The sequence below is a fragment of the Rana temporaria genome, chromosome 2 (genome assembly GCF_905171775.1).
Source record: "Rana temporaria chromosome 2, aRanTem1.1, whole genome shotgun sequence".
Classification (NCBI taxonomy): Eukaryota; Metazoa; Chordata; class Amphibia; order Anura; family Ranidae; genus Rana; species Rana temporaria.
In genome coordinates, this window is record NC_053490.1 from 219,891,995 (window position 1) to 219,918,088 (window position 26,094).

Below are 26,094 nucleotides of genomic sequence, written 5' to 3' on the forward strand. Positions count from 1 at the left end.
AGTAAAAATGATTGCTGCAGTTTCTTATTATGCTATGCAACACCATAAATTTGCCTCACAATAAATAAATGGACATAAAATTAAATAAATAAAAAACCCTGACAATAACTTATAAGTTAAAGTTTAAAGTTAAAGTTTTGAGTTTCTCATCAAATGCAATATTCCTCAAAGCATTCCAGAAATAATAGAAAAAAGGTTAATTTTGCTTCTAAAGAAAAATATTGTAATGTTTATATTTTTCTGCACAACTGAAGAGAAACTTAAAATGATTTGGCACAGACTCTGTCAATAAATTAGGTACAAATTGTTTATTCTTACATTGCAGAATATAGATTTAGCCTGAATTTACATGCTGTTTGTGGCTGTACTGAGACTAACGCTTGTACAAAACATTCTGGGAAAAACAGTAATGTAAGCATTCTGTAAGATTAAAATTCAGCATTGAGTGTTAGTTGTAAGACTGATGGTGCTACTATTGTAGTAGCTAGTACCAAAAATAAATGACAGACTATAGTACAGTTCACAAATACAAAATGAGAGGAGAGCAGGTCCAGTCCAGCTTACAGATGGAAAATTAAACTGTGAATAAATGTGAATTCTTTTTGTTTTTCATTTTGTAGTTATGAAAAAACAAGGCAAAACAAATACATTACTACTACATGAGTAAACTAACATATTAAATATATTTGAGATGGTAATAAACAAGATAAGCATTGTAGTAAACCACACAACCACCAACACTAATGCTGCATACACACGACCGTTTTTCATGACGAGAAAAATGCAATTTTTTTAATTGGTCATAAAAAACGGTCGGGTGTAAGCTCCAGAGGATTTTTCTTGGCGAGTTTAAAAAACCTGCTCTATTTTTTCTCGTCATTTTTCACGTCATCGTTTTTCTCGTCGTGAAACTCGGTCGTGTGTACGCGGCATTACAATTGTTTAACTACTTGCCGACCAGGTCGGCTCCCCTGCGCGAGAGCCCGTAGCTATACGTCGGCTCTCGAAGCGGCCACTCGTCCCTGACTCCCGTGCGCGTGCCCGGCGGGCGCGATCGCCGCCGGGCACCCACGATTGCTCGTTACAGAGCGAGGACCGGGAGCTGTGTGTGTAAACACACAGCTCCCGGTCCTGTCAGGGGAGAAATGCCTGACCGTCTGTTCATACAATGTATGAACAGCGATCAGTCATTTCCCCTAGTGAGGCCATGCCCCCTACAGTTAGAACACACCCAGGGAACATACTTAACCGCTTCCCCGCCCCCTAGTGTTAACCCCTTCTCTGCCAGTGGCATTTTTATAGTAATCTAATGCATTTTTATAGCACTGATCGCTATAAAAATGCCAATGGTCCCAAAAATGTGTCAAAAGTGTCCAAAGTATCCGCCATAATGTCACAGTACCGAAAAAAATCGCTGACCACCAAAAGAAAGCTCTATTTGTGGGAAAAAAAGGACGCCAATTTTGTTTGGGAACCACGTCGCACGACCGCGCAATTGTCAGTTAAAGCGAAGCAGTGCCGAATCGCAAAAAGTGCTCTGGTCTTTGACCAGCAATATGGTCCCGGGGTTAAGTGGTTAATGTTGTAACTGATCAAAGCAGCAGCAAGGCTGCTATTCGTAACTGAACTTTGCTCTTTCCTATTAATAAATGTAAATTTAAGTACCTAGTTTCAAAATATTAGAAAGCTTCTAAACCACCATCAATAGCGGAGTGTATATCGAGAGTGAATAAAATACATCTGATGGAAGAAAAATAAATTCTTCAACATGCTGATTATGACACATAGTACGAAACTCAGACAAGCTGGTTGCACTTTTAGCATTCAGAGTCCTGTAAATCTGTTCTGGTTATATCTTTAGACCCTATACTAATATAGACTATATTTCACACATAGTAGATGAGTGGAGGCCTGATGAACACTAGTCTTAAAACACAAGGTGGCTTTAATGGGAATGCAGGGTTGTAACCCTACCTAACCCTCCCACTGTTTCTTTGTCTTTGTGAATTTATGTATGTTGTGTGAAGGTTTGTCTGTTCTCGTTTATCCAAGACACCCAAACCTGCAATACTTCTGCACCACTTATATAGAGAAATGTGATAATTCCCTGCCTGTTTGAAATCCTATGCACATTGTACTGTAATAATTACTTAATAATTTGAGCACCAGGTGGCATTTTAAAATGGTGCACGAAGAGCAGCTACTGTCCGAAACTGTCCCAGCAAAAGTTCAAAACTACAGTCAGCCTGAGGCCTTGTACACACGATCAGTCCAAACTGATGAAAACGGACTGATGGACTGATGGTCTGATGGTCTGATGATCTGATGTGCGTACACACCATCAGTTCAAAAACCGATCGAGTCCAACGCGGTGACGTAAAACACAACGACGTGCTGAAAAAAACGAAGTTCAATGCTTCCAAGCATGCGTCGACTTGATTCTGAGCATGTGCGGGTTTTGAACCGATGCTTTTGCGTACTAACCATCGGTTTTGACCGATCGGTCATCAGTCCATCAGTCCGAATTTAAAGCAAGTTCTGAGGCCCTGTACACACGATCAGTCCAAACTGATGAAAACGGACTGAAGTTCAGTTTCATCAGTCCAAACCTACCGTGTGTATGGCCCATTAGACTTTTGTCCTTCAGACCAGATCGTGTGTACAGGGCCTCAGAACTTGCTTTAAATTCGGACTGATGGACTGATGACCGATCAGTCAAAACCGATGGTTAGTACACAAAAGCATCGGTTCAAAACCTGCGCATGCTCAGAATCAAGTCGACGCATGCTTGGAAGCGTTAAACTTCGTTTTTTTAGCACGCCGTTGTGTTTTACGTCACCGCGTTGGACTCGATCGGATTTTGAACTGATGGTGTGTACGCACATCAGACCATCAGTCCATCAGACCATCAGACTTCAGCCTTCAGTCCGTTTTCATCAGTTTGGACTGATCGTGTGTACAAGGCCTAAAACTTAAGAATGAAGGACAACAGTCCGATGGGCCATACACACGGTCGGTTTGGACTGATGAAACTGAACTTCAGTCCGTTTTCATCAGTTTGGACTGATCGTGTGTACAGGGCCTTAGAGGTTTCAACATCCCCCTTCAGCTTTAGCACTAGAAATGCCAGCTGTCTGTGACAGCCAAAACCCAGCACTAAGCTTAGGGTCTGGTATGATCAGCTTCTGGTCTTCCCGTGCTGCTACATAATTCTCGATAAAAGCACCTGTAGCAGATCACCATCATCACAATACGTCCACATTGCATTTAAAAGAAAATTACATCAGCACTTCCTTTGATTATGGAGGCTGGAAAAGAGCTGTTCTAGACTATTTTGAGTAAGGGCAAATGATTCATGTAGCATTTTCTAGAATCCATCTACCCTTTGGACATGCATGCAGGCAGGAGGGTGTGCTTAGCTGAGAAAGACTCTCCTCGCATCCTTCAAAGAAAACTTCTGTGATGCATGACATCATTTTGGAATAGGCCAGAAACCAAGAAACGGCTGAAGAAAATAAAATGAAAAAATTAAAACAAGTAAATATAAAATACCTTCCCATCTATTCACTAATGCTATTAGCATAGTTATTAAAAACAGTTGATATTGACTGATAAAGTAAAGTCCCCGTTTATAAAATACTCTATGGGTATTAATTGCAGTGAACTTTTCAGGCTTAAACCGATTTTGCCCAGGAAGATAATACCAGAATTAACTAATCTCATAGCTTTGCCATTATTTTAAAAACAGATTTCAGTCACAAACTGGGCCTATATGAATCTGCTAGGAGAGCATTTATGTCTCTTTTTTTAGCAAGGTCACAATTAGCAGCAGGCTGGACGGATAGACTCCGGCAATGGTGACGAGTCTTTAACTATGCACACCCCCTGGATCAGACCCTGTCCCTATTTCTATACAGCACAGGACCAGTGGGTTGGACCCAAGATAGCCCATCAATAAAGCAAATTAACTTTAACCGCAGCATTAAACTCAACCTGCTTATAAGTAGGATTAGAGACGAAGGCTACCTCAGCCAAGATGATCCTTTGGCTAATGTCCTTATCCTGCTGCTTTTCTTAAGCCGACCATACTTTTAGTCACACAAATTTTTTACAGCAGAATGCTATGCATGCTACAGGTCTCTAAAGTGGCCCTTAATCTCAAGTTCTAAAGTAGGGAGTGTAGCACTACCCCAGTAGAATAGCATGGGTCCTCTGTTCCTTGCCTCGACCCCAATAGTAGTGCTATTTTAAAGAAAACATTCACCAAAACCAGGTAGTAAAGGCAAACTTATTATATTGTCACCAAATTTGGTTGGTAACTAGGCAAGCATAACATGGATTAACAATGGTAATAGCACAATTTAGCATACAAAGTGATTAACAGTAGGGACTAGAGATAAGATGACCTGATCAGCATAAACAGTAGCAAGGCCACCTCATGTGCAGCAGTTAGCAGTAGTAAAGCTTGATCTACAGATTGTTAGAATTATGCTGTCAAAATGCATTCATGGCAGCAATGCTAGTCCTAGATCCTAGACTGGGTATGCACTGTTAAAAAAAAAAGGAAAATGGTAGTGGGGAGGGCAGGGAAGCCAAGGGGACTTGCAAAATAATTAATATGGGAGGGGCAGTCCTTTGAGATGTTCATTTGGCAGCTATCATTGGGGCCCTTTAAGAGCGTTGGTGCACTTAACAACAGTCCCAGTTAACCTGCATGCAGTATAGGTACAGTATAGGTACAGTATATAGGGTGGGCCATTTATATGGATACACCTTGATAAAATGGGAATGGTTGGTGATATTAACTTCCTGTTTGTGGCACATTAGTATATGTGAGGGGGGAAACTTTTCAAGATGGGTGGTGACCATGGCAGCCATTTTGAAGTCGGACATTTTGAATCCAACTTTTGTTTTTTCAATAGGAAGAGGGTCATGTGACACATCAAACTTATTGGGAATTTTACAAGAAAAACAATGGTGTGCTTGGTTTCAATGTAACCATTTTTTTCTTTCATGAGTTATTTACAAGTTTCTGACCACTAATAAAATGTGTTCAATGTGCTCTCCAGTGACATGCGGCGAGTGCTACGCTGTGGGCTCTTGCTGAATTAAGCTAGGACAGCCACTGATGTTTCTTCATTAGACCCCTTTCACACTGGATACGCCTATAGGAGCGTTAAAATCGCAGTAAATTTGTGGTTAAACACCCTGGCCTAGATTTTCGGAGAGACACCTCACCCTGGCGTCCTCCTGGGTTGAAGAGGCGGTCCAGAGAGAGCACGCCAAACACGTCCTTCTCCTTAAATGACCTCCCCAGCAGACTGTGCGGAGTGCAAAGCATTCTGGGATTGCACAGTTGCTCTCTGGGTATAGTAGTCTATCAACTAACCAGGGCAATGGAGTCTTTCTCTCACTGTACCTTGTTTCCCAACATTTCTTGCTGTACCAGTGCAAAACTAAATAGAAGGTGGCTATCCAACAATTGGCCACCGGAGGGAGCTGAGTTCCTTCAATATCTGCAAATAGTAGTCTTTGAATCACATAGAAAGTGATACCTTGCTACAAGTGTAAGCGATTAAACAGAGATATATGTATATATATATATATATATATATATATATATATATATATATTCATACTTTTTGGAATTTTATTTGAGCATAGCAGCTCACAAAGGATTTCACTATTTTTGTTTTTAAATATTAATTGTATGAATCCAATAATTTTATTTTTTTCCTAGGATTTTGATGTGTTTTGTTAGAAGAAGAGCACAATAAGATAAAGTGAAATAGATGACTGTGTAATAGGAATGATGCCTGAAATATGACGTACAGGCAGCCATGAATATGAATAGACATCTGCTTTTGGGAATGAATGTAAAATATCTCTCTGTAGACATGTAAAATCTTCATGATTCAGCTCAACACCTGCATCAACTATTTACATCTGAAGAAAGCCTGATCATAATAGTTAAACTAATTGGACATAGGTTAATATGCATTATGAGCTCCCCTACTGGAAAGTACAAATGTTATTGCAATTCCCAATGATAAATGGAGTATTATTCATTTTAACACCTCTCAGGATTTTACAAGGTGATTATGCTGAAAAATACTTTTATTTTAAATTTGATTAATTGTTCATGACATTTTTGACAACATGTTCTCTCAGTATTCACTATGTCAGTACATTTTATACAAGTCCATTAAACCTGTGTATTTACCATGTGCATTTAACCATTTTTTACAAGGGGACTAATAGGCTGTGGCTGGAGATTTTTGTTACTTGGTAGCAAAGATGACACTTGTGATATTTTTCAATCTAACAAAAATCAATCTGAGCCTCATTCAAGTTGTCATAATGCCATTGCATTTTCCGGACTGCCAAGAAAACAGACTATCATATCCACAGTTGACGTATGGTACTACAATATACGACAAAACGAGCACCGTGGTGAATTGCAGAACCTAGCTTTTTTGTGATTTGCTGCACTGTTTTGAAAAAATAGTGAATGTCCATTTTTGGCTGCATTGTGGAGCATTGACAACCAATTCAAAATAATTGGCTTCCTTAACAAAATGGATGCTAACACATGACAACAACACACCCTAACGCAGTCTGTAAGGCCCCTATAAGGCTGTCCGATCAGGCCCGTCTGTCAGTTTTTAGGCAGACCTAATCAGACCCTCCAGTCTTTTCTATGGAGCGGCAGATGTCAGCGGACACATGTCAGTTGACACCCAGCGCCATCTGATCCGATCCTGCCCACCAAAAACAGACAGATGTGGTCCTATTTACTATCCATCAGGTGGATCGAATTTGGATGGCACCAGATGGAAACGAACAGGCGGTCCGTTTCCATGCAATTGTCCCATAGAGGAGAGTGGGACTAATTATGTGTCCACTCTACAGAGCGGAGCAGACACAGACCTGTCATCCACCTGCTCAGAGGGGATCAGCAGAGAGATCCTACACTAAGCAAGCAGATTAGGCTGAAAAGGGCCTAAATGTAAATGGTCTTGCATGCAGTCAATAAAATAAAACATCTGAGGATGAATCTGCTTCAACATTTTACCAATTAGGTATTAACCCCAACCTTCCATTAATTAGATAAAAAAATATATTCTTTTGCTTTTACTTACAATTACTGATTTTCCACTTCCATGGGAAGGGAAAAGAAAAATGAAGTGTACAAATAATAAAATGCCTGCAACTACTGTATATGTTTGTAGCTGGCCATTACTAAACATTATTTTAGTCTACGTTTCCACTATTACGACCCCAAAGTCACAAGATTTAGAGTGCGACTTTGATGTGACTTTGAGTGCAGCTTTTCACTCTCTGGATCAAAATCGCATCGGAAGTCGCATCAAAGTAGCACAGGCACCTTTTCAAAGTCACATAGATTGGAATGGGTGCCATTGAAATAAATGGGCTGTGACTTGTCATGCAACTTTATGTGTCCAAAGTCGCATGACAAGTCCCACTAGTGGAAACATAGACTAAATATGCCTTTCTTGTAATTTTGTGTGAAGTTCCTCTTTATTCAGCTTAACTATTCCCTACACATACAATTCTGCCTTCCCCTTCAAAAGGAAAACATATCTTATACTAAAGCCTCACACGATCAGATTTTCAGACGAACGGTCTTGCGTTTCTTGTTGCATGCTGAACGTGAAAAGGTTACTCACCATACGAAAATTCTTGTATGAGAGAATTCAACTTCAGAAGTAACGTAATGTATTGACTAGTTTTGTATGTGTTCTTTCGTTTCTGAGCATGCGTAGTCTTGCTCTTATGATTTTTTTTCAGACGAAAACCTTACTATTTAAACGAAAATCAGGACGTTGTGTTCACATCCCATAAAAATTTTAGAGTCTGCACATCCAGCTTTTGTTAAACGAAAAATCAAAATCGGCTGTCGAAAGCACTGTACTAATGATCCGAAAATCGGCAGATCTTAAGTTGAATAAAACTTTACTGCCGATTTTCGTATTTTGTGGCCTTAAGGCTGTCCATAGATGAATAGAATTTTGAATGGTCCTGTGGTCCAGACCAGTGTTTCTCAACTCCAGTCCTCAAGGCGCCCCAACAGGTCATGTTTTCAGGCTTTCCATTATTTTGCACATGTGATTTGATCAGTTTAACTGCCTTAGTAATTACCACAGCCGTTTCATCTGAGGGAAATCCTGAAAACATGACCTGTTGGGGCGCCTTGAGGACTGGAGTTGAAAAACACTGGTCCAGACAGCATGGAGGGAAGGGGAGAGGAAAACTTCCAGTCGGATCGCCTAGGTACCCGCTCTCCTCGCAATAAAAGTGCCATTTGTAGAAGAGGAGGGGGGATAAAGGCCTTAAAGTGGAACTTTCACTTTTGGGTGGATCTCCGCTTTAAGAAAGTTCATACACAAAATTCTCAGAACATTCTCAGAACAGTTTTTCAATAGATTTATTTTGCATTTTAATTTGATTTTGGAATAAATGGAACGAACGAACGAAAACCATATACACTATTAGAAATTAGTTTGTCTGAGAACATTTTTCCAGCCTTCTATTTAGAATTTTCTTGTGACTGCGGTCAAAATAGAACATCGATTTGACCCACAAATTATTAGAAAAACGAACAAACTTTCTTAGGACATTAAAGCGGTGGTCTCGTGAAAAAAAAAACATATATTAAAAGCCAGCAGCTACAAATGCTGCAGCTGCTGGTTTTTATAAATGGACACTTACCTGTCCAGCGCGCCCGTGATGTCAGCAGCAGAAGACAAACAATCGCTTGTCTCTCTGTTGCCCCCGTCACCATCCTTTGTGAGAGAATCAGGAAGTGAAGCCTTGCGGCTTCACTGGCCGGTTCCCTACTGCACATGCACGAGTAGCGCAGCGCTTTCCCAGTGGTCCCCGCTGTCTCCTGGGACAAGTGTCTTTCTCAGAAGGCAGTGGGGGCGACGGGAAGTGGAGTGACTCCCAAGGGAGTCATTCCCGGAAGTGGGTGCAAATATCTGTATTATACAGGTATCTGCACCCCCCCCCACCCCCCGAGAGATGCCAAATGTGACATTGGAGGGGGGGAGGGTTCCGAAAAGCAGAACTTCCATTTTTGGGTGGAACTCTGCTTTAATTTCCTAAGAATTTTCATTTGAAATTCTACCCATCTATGGTCAGCTTAACTCTCCCTACTAATCCCGTTCATTTCTAGTCATCTCCATGATTTATTTTTAAATTTTGGGTTGATTAAAAACACATAGGCAAGTATGAACTGTAAAAAAATGTTTTATTCTGGTAAAGAATATAAATAAAATAAATAGAAGGCAGCGCTGAAGAACCTGCTGCCATTTGTGCAACTCTGTGTGGACACTAATATTGGGACATTGAGAAGCACATATAGGAGGGAGCCCAATCTGGTCCTGGACTCCCAGAGGTCAGGAACAGCAGTAGGTCAGATATATGTCCCAAGTTTGTGGTACTACAACAGGCTGCCTTCTGTCAGACCACCTTGAAGCAAGGCCATCACTTTTCTGATCTTCCTGGTAGCCTTCCCTCCAGTCTTCTTTGCTGCTTTCCCTGCAACCTTCTTTGCTGCTTTCTCTGCAGCCTGTGCTGCAGCCTTCTCTGCAGCCTTCCTTCTCCGCTTGCCTGGAGCCTGTGCCTCTGGAGGTGTACTCGTGCCAGGAGGAGAAGAAGGTGGAAGAGGAGGAGGTGGAGGAGATGAAGGTGGAGGAGATGAAGGTGGAGGAGAAGAAGGTGGAGGAGAAGAAGGTGGAGGAGAAGATGGTGGAGGAGGAGGTGGAGGAGAAGAAGGTGGAGGAGGAGGAGGTTGAGAAGAAGCAGGTGGAGGAGGATGGCAGTGGCTAAAAATTACCTTGTTCTTGGTAAGTGTCCCCCTCACCCCCTTATTGAGCAAACTAATTAGTAGGGGCTCAAATATGAGGCGTTGGTCCATGGACATCTGGCTCATTTTGGCCATTACTAGGGTGCCATAGCCCTTTTCAGGGGTGGTAGGCTGCTGGAGTGTGGCCTGTGCCTCTTTAATCAGGGCCAGTGCTGCCTCGCTCACACTCCTATCCCTCCTGGTCCTTCTTGTTGGAAGGCGGATGGGAGGCACCTGGCACCTTGTTCTGCCACTTGGCCCTGCCACCTCCTCTGTGCCACTCACTCCTGCCACCTCCTCTCTGTCACTCACTCCTGCCACCTCCTCTCTGCCACTCACCCTGGCCTCCTCCTGCCTGACACTTTCCAGACCCTCGTCATGGCTGATGTATTCCTGTGTATAAAAAAGGGACATTTTTGGGTTTGAGTTTTGGGTTCAACAATCACACAATTTTCAGCTCATGACTGTTGCAAATTGATTAATAATAAATAGAAAAGACAATCATTCTGACCCCATCAGTTTTCATTCTTTTCTCCCCAACTTTTTGGGCCACTACTGTCTATTGATATGGAAAACACTTTTAGATCAAACATTATATATGCTTTACATATTAACATCTATTTTACAGCATTTTTTTTTTCACAATAAATACATTTAAAATACTATACCTGGTTCCAGACAGCCACATCTGGGTCTTCCTCCAGGATGGAAGGCTCATATTGCTTCTGAGAAAGCTCAGCTTGGCTGCAGGGAAGGCTGGATGGTTGGCTGGAGGGAAGGCTGGAGGGTTGGCTAGAGGGAAGGCTGGAGGGTTGGCTGGAGGGAAGGCTGGAGGTTTTTCTGGAGGGAAGTCTGGGGGGAAGGCTGGAAAGTGACTCCCTTGCTTCAAGGTGGTCATCAAGAAAGGACAGTCTACTGTAATACCACAATGACATATACCTTTCTTGCTGCTGCTCCAGACCTCTGAAAGGCAGGACCTTGTTACACTCACCCCTGTATGTGCCTCTCAAGGTCCCAATTTTAGTGTCCAGCTGTTCAGTGATAACATGGGGCATCCTTGTGTGCACAAATGGGAGCAGGCTCTTCAGTGCTGCTGTCCTTAGCCCTTTTTGCCTATGGATGGGGCTTTTTTTCGCCCAAAGAGCGGGCAGCTCCCTTAATCGATCAATGTATTCACCAAGGAACTCCTTCTCATTAAATGGATTCATATTTGCTGTAAGACAAAACAAAAGACAAATATACTAATGTCAATCACAGTCTATAAACTCTAGTAATCTTTATCCCCATATAGGCCTTCAATCTCTATGCAGTATAGGCCACTGATGTCCCAAGCCACAAGCCCAGAGCCTGATGAGGAAACATCACAAACAAGGAGCAGATACAAGGCATCTAACATGTCCTATGCGAAAATGGCGGAAATAGTGGACATATTGCTAAAGTCTGATTATGATGCCCAGGCATTGCCCTATAACCACCCTAATTTAAGGAAGGCCACATTTATGGAAAAAGTAAGTACTTCTCCTGTGTCCCTATTATTATTATTGTTTTTCAGAAATTGCATGTTGCTCCATGTTGTTGCTTTTGAATATAGAACCTTAGAAAACAATGGTCGTATCAGACACATCGTTCGGCCACTCAATACGATGTTTTATGAAGATACAGGGTTAAAAATATTTTTATATGCCTGTTTATATTCAAGAAATATTTTTACATTGGTGTCTAGCTGATGTGTTTGTAACTAGAATTAAAATCAAAATTACATCAGTCTAAGGGAGAGGACACTCAGCAGGTGTTTACACATCTGCACTCAAGAACACTAGTGTGGGCCACCAGAACAACCTTTTTAGGGTGACCCACACAGGTGCTCCTGTGCATTTTGGGGGTGTCTACATGTGTGAAACTTGTCCCAAAAAGGTGAGTAGTCAAGATTTGTGTTTGCAAAAATCATGTCTTCTGCTTGTAACTGCCCAAACAGACACTTGTACCCCCCACTTCCAAGCAATGTTTAATATTCCTAATTTTGCCCTCAAATATGTGTGTGCTAAGTTTACCTTTTGTTTCATTCTCATAGGGGAGAGAAGACTGGGAGGACACCACTTCTCAGAGCCCAGGAAACCCAGACCTCACTAACCACCTTGCCAGGAACCCAGACCTCACCAACCACCTTGCCAGGAACCCAGACCTCACCAACCACCTCGCCAGGAACCCAGACCTCACCCACCACCTCGCCAGGAACCCAGACCTCACCAACCACCTCGCCAGGAACCCAGACCTCAGGATGTGGAGGAAGGAGAGGTGGAGGAAGGAGAGGTGGAGGAAGGAGAAGTGGAGGAAGGAGAAGTGGAGGAAGGAGAAGTGGAGGAAGGAGACGTGGAGGATGTGGTGGAAATTCCCACAAAAGGTCAGTATCTGTCACCACAGCTTCAGGTAATACGAGATGCAGGCCTGCAGATTTAATAATACCTTTTTTTTGTATTTGGTTTAGAGGATGAACATGTGGCTGAAGAAAGGCCTCGATTCTCCCATTCGAGGGCCCAAAACATCCTCCTCCAAATCAAGGCGTGTAGTAGGGAGATGTACGTTATCCAAAAAAAAAATAGCCTTTATTGAGCAAACATTTAAGGACATAATTGATGACTTGGTGGGAAACTAATGAACCCCCCCTCCCCCCCCCCCAGTTTACATTTTTTTTTGCACTTTTTCAAACAAGCACACAGTTTGAAATTTGAAGATGCACACAGTGGGTTAACATGTGCTATCTGCCATCTCGGGATATCTATGTACTCGTTTTGTGGGTGCAACCCCTTCCTCACAACTCAAGTAGGTGAAAGGAAGAAGGGGTTGCACCCACAAAACACGTCCATTGATCACCCATGATGGCAGATAGCACATGTTGACAATAGGGATCAGGAGGGAAATAACCCTAAAAAGACTGTGTGCATCTTCAAATTTTGGCTTGTCCAGGGGTGACAACACCCCATCTTATTGTGGGCAGGTAGACAATTTAATAAAAATTAAAATGTCTGACTTATTGCCTAGAGGTTTACATTGTTGTATTTTGTGGTATGTTATTTTAAATTTTTTATTTTCATTAAAAAAAATGCCAGTTTATGGCAATTAAAAAAAATATTATACACCTCAAATATTTTTTTAAGACCATGTGTGTGAATATGCACCAAGTAAAAACACTTTTTAAACAACAACAACGTGTGACTTGTTTTTCTCAAATCCCCTAGAACTTTTGTTGTGTTTAGTTTTGGTGCTACCAGTGAAATGGTTGTTAGTTCATAATGAAAAGACACAAGTAGTACACTAGGAAATACTAGGAGACAGCTAAAATCAACACAAGCAAGACATCAAAAATGTAATTTCAACAGATTTCTTTATGTTATTTCTTAAAATAATGAATTTACACATTGGCTGGCATAGGAATGGCCCCCCTAGCCGTGAAATATTCCACGTACTTATCCCGGACTGCACGGGTACTTTTAGGGGGCAAGCCAGTACGGGCATGTTCTAGGCCCAGCAAGGCGATTTCAGCTGAGGTAAGTCTGGCCTCGGGCCCAACTGTGGCCATATAAGTAGGAGACTGTCTTCGTACAAAATTATGGAGAATACAGCAACAAAAAACTATATACTTCCATTTATATTCCGCCATATGCATAGAGGTTAAAAATAGGTGGAACCGGCTGGCCCTTATCCCAAAGGTGTTCTCCACAACTCTTCGGGCTCTGGCCAGCCGGTAGTTGAACACCCTCCTCTCTGGGGTGAGAGTCTGCTGGGGGAATGGCCTCGTTAGATGCTGTCCCAGGCCAAAGGCTTCATCAGCCAGAAACACGAAGGGGAGTCCTTCCACATTCTCTGCATCTGGTGGCAATGCAATGTCATCACTCAGGACACGAAGCGCAAACTCCATCTGCCCCATCCGACATCCGGCCATTCTTCCCCACATCCACAAAGAGGATCTCATACTGTGCTAACACCACCGCCATCAGCACAATGCTATGAAACCCCTTGTAGTTGTAGTAATGGGAACCCGAACGAGGTGGTGGCACGATGCGGACGTGCTTCCCGTCAATGGCTCCACCGCAGTTGGGGATGTTCCACCGAGTAGCAAACTCCGATGCCACAGTCTGCCATTCCTGTGGTGTGGATTCCCGCCAATTCTAGCTGCGGCGTTTGGTATGAATGCTGAGAGGGAACTCCACGCCAAATTTTAAATAAAAAACTGGCATGGGTTCCCCCCCCCCCAGGGGCATACCAGGCCCTCAGGTCTGGTATGGGTTGTAAGGAGACCCCCCCCACAACGCCGAAAAAAACGGCTTGGGCGTCCCCCCACAATCCATACCAGACCCCTATCCAAAGCACGCTGCCCGGCCGGTCAGGAAAGGAGTGGGGACGAGCGAGCGCCCCCCCTCTTGAGCCATACCAGGCCGCATGCCCTCAACATGGGGGGGTTGGGTGCTCTGGGGCAGAGGGGCGCACTGCGGCTAGCTACATTTGATTGACAGCAGCGGGAGCCAATGGCGCCGTTGCTGTGTCTTAGCGAATCAGAAAGGAGAATCTCGCACAGCTGAAACACTCGTGGACATTGCTGAACAGAGAGGGACCTCAGGTAAGTGTTAGGGGGGCTGAGGGGGGCTGCTGCACACAGAAGGCTTTTTATCATAATGCATTACAATAAACAAAAAAAATCTGCCTTTACAACCCCTTTAATGTTTTAAACCAAAAGATAGCTGAGGATTTAAGACTATGTTAATATTATAGGTACAATACATACATACCCATCTTTCCCTTGGCCTGAAAGTGTATGGAACAATCTTATTATATGGCAGATCAGTTTAATCCATTACTGTAAGATTCAGTGCATAAACATAAATATATTAATATAATCAGCATAAAATCCTGACATATTTGTAAAAATGCTTATACTTCAAAAAGCACATGATATAAACACTCTGGCCCAGTAGGAAATCTAATTTACATAATGCACATACTGTCTATAAAACACTGTATATCGCCAACACCATTCTAACAGGGCATGTGTAAATGTATATTTTATTTCATTGCTGCATCATTGGAAAGGAAAATAAGTATGAAGACAAGAACATTCTAATTGCATGTATATTTTTGCAAAACCACTTTTGAAATAGTTAGTCTATAAGAAAAAAACAAATAAAACAAATTCAACTTGTTGATTTCATTTATAGAATTCACATATGCAGAAGAACTTGTAGCAGCTTAAACACTTGTTTCTAAAATATAGCATTATACTAGTGTTAACAAGATACCACTGATTTCATTCATGGGCAATGCTGTGCAGGTGGATCATTTAGTGCTGCTGTAGAAGAGAAAACATAGCATTCTTCCTGCACCTGTTGCTATAGAATAAAGTGCTATTAAACCCAAAAGCAAAAATTTTATATATTACAGTTTACCAATCCTTAAATTTGGTGAATGCATTTGTTTTCTTTTTTTTTTGACTTTTTTTCCTGTATTTTTCACCTGGTGATACAGCCAGTAACATACATCCTATCTTAAGCCTTGTTCACACGATCGCATTATCCAACGGGAATTGTGTGATGACAGGCTGTTGTCGGAAAATCCAACCATTTGTAGGCTCCATCGGACAATTGTTGTCGGATTTTCCGTGGACAAATGTGGGATAGCATGCTTTAAAATTGTCCGCCAACAAATGTGTGTTAATGATATGTTTCCTTCGAACTACCTTTCTGGAAAGCTTGGTCTGTTAAAAGAAGTAAAAAATAGTACTGAAAAGAGTACTGAAAAAAAGAAAACAAATGCAGCCACCACATTGCTAAGCTTAATATAATATTTTTTTTTAATTTCTTGAATTTTTTTACATGTTAAAGGCCCTTTTCATTATGATGTTTTCTCAAGTAAGTCATAGAGGTTTTGTGTTCCCACTTGTTTTGAAAATTGTACACAATATTTGGGAATATGGACAGTTTTCAGTCTAAGTTGGTCTCATAACACTCAGGCTGGTTCCTTGATACTGACAACAATTGCAGTTTAAGTAGTGCTTCTGAGTGAGTAACTTGTATAGCGATACAAATGCAAACTAAATCGCCTCAAGGCGCTTTTGCAGCCAGTGTCCGCTTGTGTCTTCAGAAGAGATGGGTCTTAAGCTTCTTCCTGAAGGCCCGATGGTTTTCTTCAAAGCGGATGTCCGTGGATAGAGCGTTCCATAGCAGGGGTCCTTGGACTGCAAATCTTCATTCGCCTTTTGATTTGTAGCGGGTCTTGGGGATGTGGAGGAGGTTTTGGTTAGTTGACCAGACTTGGGATGCGGTGCTTTATTTTGTCGAAGAGGTATTGCAGAGGTATTGTGTACATTTGTGGGTGAAGCAGAGGGTCCTAAATGTGACCCAATCCTTCACGGCTAGCCAGTAGAGGGTCCACAGGGATGGGGCGATTGATTCCCAGTTTTTTTTTTCCAGTTACCAGTCTGGCTGCTGTGTTCTGGATAACTTGTAGACAAGAAATTTGGTATTTGGGAAGTCCTACGTAGAGGAAGTTTGTGTAGTCGAGTCGGGAATTTATGATGGTTCCCTCTACTACTGCTGTGTCTACTTCAGGGATGAAGGGGATGAGTCTATGCAACAGGCAAAAAAGGTGGTGAGATCCGCTGACTAGGTGGTCCGTCCATGGCAAGGGCGTGTTGTCCAGTGTGTTAATGTCAATATTTAAAATTTAGAAGGTTTGAATATATTTCTAACATGTTACTATATACAGCAATAGTAATCCAATTACTTTTCCTAGCCTGAAATGATGTAATCAATAAAAACAAAAATATGTTGCGATTAGTGTTAATAAATAAATAAGAAAGCAGCACTCAACCAACCTAAATACAAAACTGAAAAATATGAAACACAATGGGGTTTATTTACTAAAGGTAAATCCACTTTGCACTTGGAAGTGCACTTGGAAGTGTACTTGGAAGTGCAGTCGCTGTAGATCCGAGGGGGAAAAAAATGCAAGGAAAAAAATAAATAAAACATTTTTGCTTGCACATGATTGGATGATAAAATCAGCAAAGCTTCCCCTCACATTTACAGCGACTGCACTTCCAAGTGCACTTGCAGTGCACTTGTAGTGCAGAGTGGATTTGCCTTTAGTAAATCAACCCAAATAGGTGCACTATCTCTTTAAATGACAAATTTATTATAAACAGTAAAGAAATATCTAAAAATATAGTGAATATGAACATTTCAATCAGACCAATGTGATGTTACAAATCATACTTTCACCCAGTGATTTAGATATAAAAATATGATAGGTTCACTGTTCCTTAATTATAAAATCATATAAGTAATGGATAATATAAAAAATATAATGACTACTAAAACAAATCCAGTGTCAAAAATACTAAGCAGCGCATAAGTAAAAAATGTGTATAACCCTTTCAAATGCAAAGATAAATAAAAAGCATCAAAAATTAATATGAATACTATAAATCAATAAATGAATAAATAAATCAGAGATAGTTGCAAAAAAATAGTATGAATACTATCAAGGATAAATGAAATGTAGAACCTGTGAAAAAAAGTGATAAGCATAAAGTTCATAAGTGAGGTATATTCCTTGAATCTTCAAATCTTCCACCACACCAAAAGTGTTCAATGAGTCCTTCACCCATCAAATTCAACACTCACCAAAACGATATGCCTAACACTCGCGTGCTTTGGCATAAAGGCATGAACAAGACCTCTCATATAGATTTAACAGGTACTATGTTCCAAACAGTGAAATCCAGATTTCTCCACATATAAATAACGAAAAAATAGGGGTACACAATAGTGTAATACCGAATGGTCAGTTTTAATAAAACACCACGCACAAATCTTCAAAAGTTGCACTCACAAAAAAACTGTTAAAACAAGCAGTGTGTCACAGCAAACAAAGTGTCCCCAATTTTCTCAACCGGTGAAACAATGGTCACGGCGGACCCATGATCAGCTAGATGTATTCTCACCACTCAAACGCCCTGTATGGTAACTTTATTTCCTGGTTCCTGGTTCAGCTTAGTGCATCACACGTCTAAACGTCTCACGTTGGTTCAGATGCTCACTGTGTAACCACGCCCCGACATGTTTCGTCACGAGGAACTTAATCATGGTCACAATGCTATAGTGCCTGGCTTCCACACCAGGGCATGTGCAAACTGAGCAAAGCAAACAGGTACTTGCAGTTGGAAGACAGATGGAGTGGTTCAATGACAGTCCAGGTACAAGGCAGGCAAGGTTCAGGTCATCAACGAGGGAATCCTATCTAGCAGACCAGGGCAGACAATCAGGAAGCCTGGAATACATATTAGATACACTATCACAAGCATGAGACTGCAGGCTTTGCTAGCTTAAATCAAGTTTGGTCTCCACCCAGTGACTGGCCACAATCAATCACCTTGCAGGTGGACAGACAGACAAGGAGAATGCCACAGGCAAAACTAGGATGCTGGAACTAGCAACTATGATGGAGTAGGAGCGCACACGATCTGACAACCAGATAAAATGACCTGTAGATTATAGGAGGTCTGCATCTTTTATGCTAGTCACTGTCACAACTTTATCCAGCAAGTTTGATCAGCACCAATCTGCAGGGAGACGTATACTATTCTTAAGTACAACCTCCGAACCAACAACATCAAAAAGGGGAACAAGAAGGTTCTTCACTATGACAACATCTCTTTGTGATGAAATGCGTCAGCCATGAGGTGATCACATCTGCTGGCTTGTGTGTGGTATTCCTTTAAAGCCTGTCTCATATACTGTATTTATTGTCGTATAACACTCACTTTTTCAGCCTGCAAATCTGTTGCAAATAGCTTGTGCGTGTTATATGCTAATACTGAAGTTTGGGCTGCCTCGGAGAGAACAGGGAGGGAGGCGGGACGAGCGCCGTCAGATAACATACAGCGAGAATCTCCTGTTTACTCAGCGCCGGCCTCTGTAATAGGAAATCCCATCTCCTGGGCCGGCATTGGACCAGTGTTCTGTCTATCATAGAAGCTGGTCCAGGAGGCAGGACTTTGTATTAATAAGGCCGCTGAGTAAACAGGAGATTCTCGTAGTATGTATTCTGACGGCCCTCATCCAGCCCCCGTCCGAGAGATGAGCATTGATTAGGCTGCATTCATGGCAATGGGGAGGCATTGATCAGGCTGCATTGATGGGCAATTGTGGGGCTGCAGATGGGCATTGATCAGGCTGCATTGATGGGCACTGACCCTTATTTTGCATCGAAGTTCTTTATTTTAAATGTATTTATTTTTCCTGAAACTTCCCTTTTTCAATTAAGGTGCGTGTTATACGCCTATAAATATGGTACTTCTTACTGTAAGTACCTCTATGAATAAAATATATACGTTTTAAGTGGTATCACATCACATGCTTTTCATTCCCCTCATCATGTTGTTGACTCTCAGGTTGTACTTGAGAGTTGCCTAAGTTTTTCTGCGGATTTATGCTGAATGTTCTTGCTGGATAAAGCTGTGACACTGATTACCATAAATGCTGGAGACCTTCTATAATCTAGAGGTCATTTTTTCTGGTAAGGAGTTTTCACATTGGGTGGTGTGAGAATAGTGAAGGGATAAATGGAGTAAAGTGTGATTGATCACAATACATTATGATAAAGGAATTGTTTGCATTCACTGAAGTTTTCTTTTACACTATTGCCTAAATTATTTTATATTTTTAAGGAATAGTGCACCTATTGTAGTTTTATATTTAAATCACCAGTTTGTCACATTTTTATTGAGCTAATTGAATTGTTCGTATTCACTAATATTTGTGGATATTTATTTTTATTCATAATAATTGATCATTTAAAGAGATAGCTCACCTATTGTGTTCCAAATTATGTAATTAGCCTGGTGCAGGAAGGAGAAAGCATTTTTATAATCTAATCTCCATTAGTTATAAGTGAACTAAGTAAAGTTTTTTCACTCTACATTTTCCGAACACCATAAAAATTTTTTTGCAAATCCTTAACATTGATTCGAAAGCCATGACATTCTTTGGAAACCCAATCTTGTAATTTTTGTCTGTACTTTTTCAAGGGTAGTTTATGAGTATTTAGTATAAAAAAGGGTATGGTCAACTGGACACTGCCGCTGGGGTCCTGCATGTAAAGTGTTACACCTGTAGGATGTGGCACAGAAAAGGTGCCAAAAAAATATTGTTCAATAATTACATTTCTGACCCTTGGCCTGCTTCTTTCTGTAAACTAAGATATCACAGGTGATGTCATTGACCAAAAATCGTCATGACTAGGGTTGAGCGAACCCGAACTGTAAAGTTCGGGTTCGGTACGGACTTTGGTTTTTTTTGTACCCGGACCCAAACCCGGACATTTTGCTGAAAGTTCGGGTTCGGGTCCGGTGTTCGACAATGTAATGGTGCGCTGCAGGGCAGCCAATCACCATTTGTTTTACTTGTTTTACCTAGAAGCCATCACAGCCATGCCTACTATTGGCATGGCTGTGATTGGCCAGTGCAGCATGTGACCCAGCATGTGACCCAGCCTCTATATAAGCTAGAGGCACATAGCACAGCTCGTCACTTTGCTTTAGCTAGGGTAGGGAAAGGCTGCTGCTGATCTGAGGGAGAGATTTAGATAGGACTATCCTGCTTCAGAAATCTACACCAGCACTGTTTCTTTCTGTGAGATACTCTACATTAGATAGTTTAGGGCAAGGTTCCTGCTGATCTGAGGGAGAGATTTAGATAGGAATATCCTGCTTCAGAAATCTACACCAACACTTAATTTCTTTCTGTGAGATACTCTGCATTAGATAGTTTAGGGCAAGGTTCCTGCTGATCTGAGGGAGAGATTTAGATAGGACTATCCTGCTTCAGAAATCTACACCAACACTGCATTTCTTTCTGTGAGATACTCTGCATTAGATAGTTTAGGGCAAGGTTCCTGCTGATCTGAGGGAGAGATTTAGATAGGACTATCCTGCTTCAGAAATCTACACCAGCACTGCATTTCTTTCTGTGAGATACTCTGCATTAGATTAGTTTAGGGCAAGGTTCCTGTTTGTTCTTATAGGGAGAGAATTATATAGGAGTCAGTCCTGGTTCACAAATCAAATTGCAGCTGCACTGCATCTGTTCCTGTGAGATACCCTGCATTAGATAGTTTAGGGCAAGGTTCCTGCTTGTTCTTATAGGGAGAGAATTATATAGGAGTCAGTCCTGGTTCACAAATCAAATTGCAGCTGCACTGCATCTGTTCCTGTGAGATACTCTGCATATTGCACCAGCACTGCATTTGTTCCTGTGAGATACACCCTGTATATACTTTTCTTCTATTGTGCTATTCAAAAAACATCCATTTAGGGCAAACAAATATATTTTGCAGTGTTTGCCGGGTTTCCTCCATATCTGTAAGTGTGAGATAAACACTTTAGCTGCTGTTCTTCTGTTGTTCTATTCAAAAAACACCCAATTTGGTGCAAAAAACATATTTTGCAGTGTTTCCTCCAGTGTTTTCCGTGTAAACTTCTGGGTTTCCAAATTGGGCACATGGCTTGAGCTTGCCCTTTACGCCTTGGAGGTGCTGGCCTGCCCTGCAGCCAGTGTATTATCTGAAGTGTATTTAGCATGGCAGGGGGCGTTATCACAGACAAGCACAGCCGCCTGTCCAGAGACAATGTGGACAAGCTCACGTTCATTAAAATTAACCAGGCATGGATCCCATAGGACTTGTCCGTACCTTGTGCAGAATAGACACCGGGCCGTCCTTACCCAGCCATTCTTGTTTTTCTGATCTTTCTAGGGTTGCCACCTCATCCCTTTAAAAGCGAAAACATATTAATTACACAGGTTCTCTGGCTGATTAAGGTGCTGCTAATTAAACTCACTTGGTGCCTTATCGACATTAAATTAGCCCCAGGACGTGTGTAATTACTATGTGTTTGGGTTTAAAGGGATGAGATGGCAACCCTAGATCGTTCTCACTCTTTTGGGGTGTACCCTAATTTAAAGAATAAATCAATTAAAAACCAAAACCTGCTGTGTTGGCTACCTTGTCCTCCTCCACCGCCGCTTCCACCTACACCGCCACATCCACCGCCACCTCAACCTCCTACTCCATATGGACCTTGTCCTCCTAGGTCAAGATTATTATTTTTTTTTATGTTATTTTAAGTTATTTCCCTATTCATATTTACTTTCAGAGTACTTGCCATGCTCTTACCGACGTTTTGCTGTCATTTGCAGCCCTCTAGCCCTTTCCCTTAGTGTTTTAGAGACATTTTTGTACTGAAAAGTTTGGGTCCCCATTGACTTCAATGGGGTCAAGTTTGGGTCAAGTTCAAGTACCGAACCCGGACATTTTTCCGAAGTTTGGCCAAACCCGTCGAACCCGAACATCCAGGTGTCCGCTCAACTCTAGTCATGACGATATACGGTTAATGATATCAACTGGCCTATTCACTGACTTTCAGCTGCTGGCCAGGAGAAGGAGTCAAGCAGGAAAGGATTGTTGGCATCATCTTTGTGTGGTTAGGTCATCAGGGCATTGTTTGTATTGTGATTGACAACTGAATTCCATCACAATAATGGATTTATATTAATGGACTATTTTTTTTTTTAATAAAGTATTTTTTTTTGGGGGTGTTTTTTTTTTACCTTGTAAGATGTTTGTGAATGGGTACCACTTAATCATTTACATGGGGCAGATATCTGGGGCCCCACTTTTCACTTAACCAGGCAAAGCATGTGGGGGATGAAACGATTGCCCCCATCAATATGGGGACAAGGTGGCTTGCCAGAATATCCTCCCCATGTTGAGGGCACATGGTATAGTTTGGGTGTGACACGCTCATCCCTCTCCTTTTCAGCCAGCCAGACTGTATGCCTGGATAAGGGTCGTTATGCATTTTTGGAGAAACCCCATGTCATGTTGGTGTGGTTCAGGGCCCCCAAAAATGCATATCAGACCTTTTTTTCTAGAGAGGGGTCTGGTATGGATATTTTCAGGGGTATACAACAAAGAAAACTAAACAAATTGCTAACGGCCTGATATGGATTTTTATGGGGGACCATGTACCTGACCTTATCCAGGCATGCAGCCTCACTGTCAAGGAAAAGAGGGGTATAGAGCATACAGCCCTTAAAGCAGATGTCCGCTGAAAAAAATAATATTAAAAGCCAGCAGCTACAAATACTGCAGCTGCTGACTTTTAATATCGGCTCACTTACCTGTCCTGGAGTCCAGCGCCGTCCGCAGCAGAGGACAAGCGATTGCTCGTCACTCTGCTGCCCCCGCTATCCTCGGTGAGGTAATCAGGAAGTGAAGCGCTCCGGCTTCACTGCCTGGTTCCCTACGGCGCATATGCGAGTCGCGATGCACCATGCTGACTGGCTCCCACTGTGTTCTGGGAGCCGAGTGTTTCCCAGAACACAATGGGGGGGAGGTGACGTCCTGCCCGCAGTCTACCCGCAGACTGTGTGGTCTGGAAGTGGGTGCAAATACCTGTCTTTAGATAGGTATTTGCACCCCCTCCCCCTGAAAGGTGTCAAATGTGACACCGGAGGGGGGAGGGTTCCGATTCGTGGGAGTGGAGGTGGAGTGTGGAGCTACGCTTTAACAATTGGGAGGGTAGCTTGCCAGGGGGCATCATTTTGAAAGGGACAAGATTCCTTATGGTCAACACCCACCCCACATCCACATCTAGTGGATGTGGGGTCTGCAGTGAAGGGAGAATTATTGAAACCTGGAAGCCCCCTTAACCACATGCCGACCAGCGCACAACGATATACGTCGGCACAATGGCTCGGCTGGGCAAATGGGCAAACAGGTATTTCCCTTTTAAATCGCAGCATTGTGGGCACGCCCAGGTGACCATGCCCGCAGGACCCGCGGACTCAATGTCTGCCAGTGTCCCACGATCAGGTCACGGAAAGGCAGAACAGGGGGATGCCTGTGTAAACAAGGCATTTCCCTGTTCTGCCTTGTTACAGAACACTGATCTACTGCTCCCTGTCATCAGGAGCAGTGATCAGTGTTGTGTCACTAGTAGCCCAGCCCCCACAAAGTTAGAATCACACCCTAGGACACACTTAACCCCTTCCTCATCCCCTAGTGGTTAACCCCTTCCCTGCCAGTGTCATTTACACAGTAATCAGTGCATTTTTATAGCACTGAATGACAACGGCCCCAAAATAGTGTCAAAAGTGTCCGATGTGTCCGTCATAATGTCGCAGTCACAAAAAAAAAAATCGCAGATCGCCGCCATTACTATTAAAAAAAAAAATGCCATAAAACTATCCCCTATTTTGTAGATGCTATAACCCAATCAATAAACGCTTTTTGGGATTTTGTTTTACTAAAAATATGTAGAATACATATCGGCCTAAACTGAGGGAAAAAAATGTTTTTTTTTTAATATATTTTTTTGGGGGATATTTATTACAGCAAAAAGTAAATCATATTGCTTTTTTTCAATATAGCACAAAAAATAAAAACCACAGAGGTGATCAAATACCATCAAAAGAAAGCTCTATTTGTGGGAAAAAAAGGACGTCACTTTTGTTTGGGTGCAACGTCGCTCGACCGCGCAATTGTCAGTTGAAGCGATGCAGTGCCGAATCGCAAAAAAATGCCGTCATTAGGCAGACAATTCTTCCGGGGCTGAAGTGGTTAAGATAAGGTGCTGCCAAAATATTCAGCTCCCCAACAGGAATGAATACATATTGCCCCTTGTTACTCATTCCCCAAAAATAATTACAACGTAAATAAACACATAAGAGATACTGTAATCATTTAGCACAGAGTGCACCTGTGACATAACATTCCCAGAGGAATATGGATTTTGTAAAGAGAAAGCACAGCAGAAATTGATTTCAAACACTCTATATCTGACTGAAACCTCAGATGGTGTTGTACAGATAGGAGGATGAGAGAGGCATAAGTCTCTGCTCTAATTTACTCTAATGCAGTTCTGTATGTAAATTTCAAACTATCAAGTCTGGAAAGCAAAATGGACTTTCAATGGAGGAGCACAAAACGTTACCTGTTAGCCGGATATGAAGGAGCAAAATATTTATATACAAAATGTCATAGTTACCCAACTAAAAAAAATGTGTTAAAATACATACTACTGTTCATTCCTTTTTTTAAATTCCTACCTAGCATATGGTGGAGTGGGAGGGGACTTTCATCTAATTATACATATAACACTACATGGTATATGTAGAACAAAAATTGCACAGCTGTTCCTCCAGTTAAACTGCATGTAAATTCATTATGTGTGAATTGGGCAAAATCTAACGTTCTCAGGCTATTATCTCTGCATTTCAAATGTGTGAATGAAGAAAATAGGACATTATGGTCACTACTAAAAAATATCATTATGGTCACTAAGTGGAGCTGAGGAGCATAGTTATTTCCTAGAATAGTCAGCGAGATCTAGGTGTCATAATGTGCTAATCTCCCCTTTTCCACACATTCAAATTGCAGAGAATATAGCCTGAGAAAATACATTTTTGCGTCTTAAAGGCCCATTTCAAATAGATAAAGCTGGGCTAATTGTCACCATATGTTTATTTGGACCCAAAGATTTCCTTTTTCTATACCTATATGCCATCTGTGGGAAAGAACAAATTTACAAATATACACATGGCATGTAATGTATTGCAAGACTATTCCATTAACTTCTAAAGTTGTTTTTTGTAAGTAAAACCTTGCAGCAAACTTTCCTTTCATCATGCGTATCCTGGGCCGGTTCTACCACTAGGCAAACTAGGCAGCCACCTAGGGCGCACTGCTGTCTAGGGTGCCTGGCCACAGGTGTTGCTACTCTCTTTTCTCTGCAGCAAGCAACTAAGTCTCAGCATCAGCAGGCAGCCACTTCTCCATTCCCACATAGTGTCAGAGGCACAGCGGCGGCAGAGGACTGTGTCTGTGTCCCGACTTCCAAATGAATGGAAGCAAGCAAACATTCCTTGATGGGCACTGGTAGGCTGCATTGATGGGCGCTGGTGAGGCTGCATTTGATGGGCACTGGTGAGGTTGCATTGATGGGCACTGGTGAGGCTGCATTTGATGGGCGCTGGTGAGGCTACATCTGATGGGCGCTGGTGAGGCTACATTTGATGGGCGCTGGTGAGGCTGCATTGATGGACGCTGGTGAGACTGCATTTGATGGGCGCGTGTGAGGCTGCATTTATGGGAGCTTGTGAGGCTGCATT